The sequence below is a fragment of the Cervus elaphus genome, chromosome X (assembly GCF_910594005.1).
Source record: "Cervus elaphus chromosome X, mCerEla1.1, whole genome shotgun sequence".
NCBI lineage: Eukaryota > Metazoa > Chordata > Mammalia > Artiodactyla > Cervidae > Cervus > Cervus elaphus.
This window is the reverse complement of record NC_057848.1, coordinates 80,806,340-80,812,339: the sequence shown is the minus strand read 5'-3', so window position 1 is coordinate 80,812,339 and position 6,000 is coordinate 80,806,340.

Sequence of the window (6,000 nt, the reverse complement as noted above, 5' to 3'; positions counted from 1 at the left end):
TAAGAACAATTTTGGAAGAAAGTATATTGGAAGAAGGGTATGTAGATGTTGGGCAGCTCTAAGCATGGATTCTAATAGATATATATTGCTTCTGGACAACCCAGTATCAACTTTTCCAGTCCTTATTTTGCTCCAATTTATTTATTTATTTTTTTTATTTCTGAGAGGATTTTAATTTCCAGAAATAGAGGTGTATCTCATCACCAAATATCTACTAGTCAGTCAAGATAATGCTACTCATGTTTAATCAGTTATGGTTTCCAAATTAATTTATATTTGAATACTCAGGCTAGGATGCAAGGTCTCTGCAGAGTTTGTTTCAAGCACGGACTGGACGACTTTGCTTAAAGGTCACCATGAGAACTGTTTCAGACAAGGAGGCCTCTGAGCTCTAATCCTGGACCATGGCAGGAAGATGAAGATGTAAGTGCAGCTTCTCTCTTGAACCCACTGAAAGATTTCAGTTCAGTTCAGTCGCTCAGTCATGTCTGACTCTTTGAGACCCCATAAATCACAGCACGCCAGGCCTCCTTGTCCATCACCAACTCCCAGAGTCCACCCAAACCCATGTCCATCGAGTCAGTGATGCCATCCAACCATCGCATCCTTTGTCGTTCCCTTCTCCTCCTGCCCTCAGTCTTTCCCAGCATCAGGGTCTTTTCCAATGACTCAGCTCTTCGCATCAGGTGGCCAAAGTACTGGAGTTTCAGCTTCAGCATCAGTCTTTCCAATGAACACCCAGGACTGATCTCCTTTAGGATGGACCAGTTGGATCTTCTTGCAGTCCAAGTGACTCTCAAGAGTCTTCTCCAACACCACAGTTCAAAAGCATCAATTTTTCGGTGCTCAGCTTTCTTCACAGTCCAACTCTCACATCCATACATGAACACTGGAAAAATCATAGCCTTGACTAGACGGACCGTTGTTGACAAGGTAATGTCTCTGCTTTTTAATATGCTGTCTAAGTTGGTCATAACTTTCTTTCCAAGGAGTAAGTATCTTTTAATTTCATGGCTGCAATCACCATCTGCCGTGATTTTGGAGTCCAGAAAAATAAAGTCAGCCACTGTTTCCACTGTTTCCCCATCTATCTGCCATGAAGTGATGGGACCAGATGCCATGATCTTAGTTTTCTGAATGTTTAGCTTTAAGCTGAAAGATTTGGTTATAGCTTATTTTGTTTTTTTAAAAAAATATATTTATTTATTTTAATTGGAGCCTAATTACTTTACAGTACTGTGGTGGTTTTTTCCATATATTGACATGAATCAGCCATGAGTGTACATGTATCCCCCATTCTGAATTCCCCTCCCACCTCCCTCTCCATCCCATCCCTCAGTGTTGTCCCAGTGCACCAGCCCTGAACACCCTGTTTCATGCATCGACCTTGGACTGGTGATCTATTTAACGTGTGGTAATATACATGTTTCAGTGCTATTCTGTCAAATCATCCCACTCTCGCCTTGTCCCACTTCCCAGTCCGAAAGTCTGTTCTGTGTCTCTTTTGCTGTCTCGCATATAGGGTCATCGTTATACCATCTTTCTAAATTCCATATATATGCATTAGTATACTGTATTGGTGTTTTTCTTTCTGACTTACTTCACTCTGTATAATAGGCTCCAGTTTCATCCACCTCATTAGAACTGATTCAAATGCATTCTTTTTAATAGCTGAGTAATATTCCATTGTGTATATGTGCCACAACTTTCTTATCTATTCATCTGCTGATGGACATCTAGGTTGCTTCCATGTCTTGGCTATTGTAAACAGTGCTGCGATAACATTGGGGTATATGTGTCTCTTTCAATTCTGGTTTCCTCAGTGTGTATGCCCAGCAGTGGGATTGCTGGGTCATATGGCAGTTCTATTTCCAGTTTTTTAAGGAATCTTCACACTGTTCTCCATAGTGGTTGTACTAGTTTGCATTCCCACCAACAGTAAGAAGGTTCCCTTTTCTCCACATCCTCTCCAGCATTTATTGTTTGTAGACTTTTTGATAGCAGCCATTCTGACTGGCATGAAATGATACCTCATTGTGGTTTTGATTTGCATTTCTCTGATAATGAGTGATGTTGAATATCTTTTCATGTGTTTGTTAGCCATCTGTATGTCTTCTTTGGAGAAATGTCCAATTTCTTTTTAAAGAAGTATTCTTGCCCTTTATATGAAATCTATTTAAATCATGAGATTTCTCCTCTAAAAAAGAGGCAAGCATATCTTGAGCTAAGTTAGAATAATCTAGTGCTTTGTGGTTAGATTTTGGATCATAATCATTGGGAAACAAGACTGAAAATGTCTGAGGTCTAAGAAAACCATGTGTTAGTATCCCTATCAGACCAATCATGTTATGTCATCACTTTTGGTTATTCTTAGCCCAACTGTCCAGTTTCCTGTTCATTCTCTGAGCTTTTAATATCATTATAGCAAATTCACTTTTCTAACATTAAAAATTTCAAAGAATTTCCATCTCTCTAATCTAATGATGTACACGGGTACTAGCATCAGAGCATGGGTTTAAATTCTGGTCCCACAAATTACTGAAACTTTCTAGGCCTCAGTTTTATTATTTGTAGAAAGGAGATGATAAAAATGGCACCTACAGCATAGAGTTATTTTGTGATAAGTGTCCAATAAATGCTAGCTTTTACTATCATATAGCTGACTAAATTTTCTTACATTAAGTATTGCTACTGTTTTGTCCTTCATTACCATATTATAAGGAGGAGTCCCCTGTTGTGTGGGCAGCTCTCTGACATGATATTTTATTGTGATGATTGGAATAATGAATAAAGCTGCAGAACTGAAGGCCCTAAAAGGATTAGCTCAATTTACCTTGGAAAGGGTCAGGAGACATTCCTAGGAAGAGGTGACTATTTCAAATTGATTTTCAATTATTTTTGGTTATGGAACTGGAGTCTTTGGAATATAGTATTGTGATGTAATTGATCAAAGACATTAAGTTTTACTTTGGATTAAAGAAAATAAGTTAGGTGTGTGTGTGATGTTATGGAATGCTGAGTTCTTCCCTTGATATGTTTCTGAGAGTTTCAGCTGATGCATTCTATCTTGCCTACTCTGCCACATAATTTTTATAGGCAATGTCAATAGATACTTCCTATATCTGTGCTCATTTCTCTATTGTTTTCTGTAATTAAGTCTTCATTACCAACATGCATATAGTGAAATTTTTGACCTGAATAGTCCCTATGGTTCATGATATTCGCAATGGCCTGCCTCAGAGTCCTTAAGCACTTTGTCAATATTATTTAACTAGTATTTACTTTGAAAACACTGAGGACCTTTAAACTCTCCCCATTAAGTACTTTACCTTTCCCATCTGGCAGCAATACGTTTTGCTAAATACAGGGTTCAAATGTTTCTTTCCCTGTTGCAAGAATAGACCACTTAAGAAAAATTTCTGCTTTTAATAAAAGGGACTTTAACTATTAGAGGAACTGTCTTTTCCTATTTATCCTAAATTATGTTCCCCAAATTTGCTAATTATGGGGGAGCTTGGATTTATTTATTTGTTCATTCATTCATGAATCTTCCTCTTTCTGGGACTGCAACCCTTTTACTCCTCCAAAATGCTGAATTTGTAGGGAGAAGATTTGAAAATCAACCAGACTTTAATTTTCAGGCACACATACAAAGCATTTAATAGTAGTTGGTCCTCTGATGACGGTTGGAGGTGTGGATGTTGGGAATTAAATTTCTTTATTTTATATATTTTACTTTTTTAAAAAAGACAAGGAGCATATGATGCTTTTATAAATGCTTTTATATAAATATAAAGCATTTTTTAAATAAATGCTTTTATAAATGCTTTTATATGATGCTTTTATACATTTTTCTAAACTATCGATCCTTCCTTATAAAATAATTTTCTTAGGAAATCTATAATAATAATAGTCTCTGTATCTAGGTATTTTATCCAGCTCAAATTTGTGCTCAATCATGATAATCATTTTCTCATATATGTCCTTGACTCTCTTGCTCTTGTTTCATTCTGGCACACTTACTTGGGAAACTGGAACCTTAATTAAATCCAACTTTCTTTCATGCCTGCACCTGAAAAGCTGATCATGACTGGAGAAAAACGTGCATAACAATAAATTAATGACCACATACCTACAGTATCTTTTTAACCCTTCCAGATATGTTATTTGTTTTACATACATTAAATCTCCTATCCACAAGGTGACTAGTTCACAGCTTCTTCCCTCTTCAAATCTCTAATACCATCCCCCTCCATCCTCTCATTCAGCAGATTTCTTTGCTTCCCACTTTGGATATAAACTGGAGCATTTAAAGGGAAATTTCCACATATGTTATCATTACTTCTATCCACTTAGCAGCATCTATACCTATATGCTCTAACTTCTTGCTTGTACAAAGATGATCTTTTCCTTCCTTTTCTCTAAAACCAATCTTTTTGGCACTAAATCGCATATTCTTTTAACCACATTTGCTTAAGCCCCAGCAATTCTTTCTTCGTTCTCCTGTAAAAGCATCTTTATATTTTGCTCTCTAGAGGACCATTCCAATAAACATAACTTTTTTTTATCACTTCTTCCATCATAAAAGAAATGTTCCCTGATATCACTTCACTGTTATCTGGCAACAAATTCTTTTAATCACTTGCAGAATATAACAAATGTTTTTTATTAATATTTGATATATACAATTTCTCTCATCCAATTCTCTATTCTCTCTCTGCCCCCTCTTTCACACATGTGCATGTACATTCATCTTTAATATAGTTCACATGTAGTGAAAAAACTATATTGAAATTGTATTATTCAATGAGTTTCCACAAATGTATACACCCTCAAAATTCATCCTCAAATCGAGAATATAAAATATTTGCATAAAATTTCTTCATGTCCCTTTGCAATTAGTCTCCATGTCAAACATTTATTGTTTCCATTTCTATAACTATAGGCTAGTTTAATCTGTTCTTAAATGTAAATGTTCTTAATATTCCGTAGACAGAGGCTTTATGTCTAGTTTCTTCAGCTCCGTTTTGTAAAGTCTGAAGTTTCATGTGCTGCCTTGACATATTTGAGACTCACACAACCCCAAATGGTTAGCTGTGAGTTCTTGTTTTACCATGCATGCTCCACATCCAGCCACAAAAGCTTCCCACCTAGCTATTCTCTTTATCGGTGGGTCTAGCTACATCCAATCTGATCCTGAATCTAAGGGGTTTTACTTCCATGGTATCCTGTGAAACTATTGAAACAAACTACATGTTTGTTCAAAGGTACTCTTTTTACACTCTTTTTTAAAAAATATATTTCACTACAATATTTATATAATTTTATAGTAGCAGTCTGGGATTTGGGTAGATGTCTGTCTGCCTATTAATTATAGACTTCTACTATGGGTAAAAATATCTTGTTTACTTTGTATAACCAGGCCACAAGACTGATATAAGCAAGGGAGTAAGTATAGACAGAGAAGAGAAATAAGGACTGAACTCTGGGGAGTGCCAATGTTAATAGGTTATCTACCATAGGGGAAAATAGAAAGGGCAGTGAGAAGAAGCTGTCAATGAAGTTGGAGAAAAAAACATGAGGATGCTGTTTTGGAGATCAAAGAAAAATGTTTATCAAAGAGAAGGTGTAGAGACCGCCCTGGTGGTCTCAGTGGCTAAGACTCTGAGTTCCCAATGCAGGGGTACTGGGTTCCATGCCCTGGTCAGGGAACTAGATTGAACATGCAGCAACTAAGAGTTCACATGCCACACATAAAGATCCCATGTGCTACAATGAGTATTTGGTGAAGTCAAATAAATGCCAGTTCAGTCATGTCCAACTCTTTGTTACCCCATAAACTGCAGCATGCCAGGCTTCCCTATCCATCACCAACTCCTGGAGCTTGCTCAAACTCATGTCCATCGAGTCGGTGATGCCATCAAACCATGTCATCCTCTTTTGTCCCCTTCTCCTCTTGTCTTTAATCTTTTCCAGCATCAGGGTTTTTTCCACTGAGAC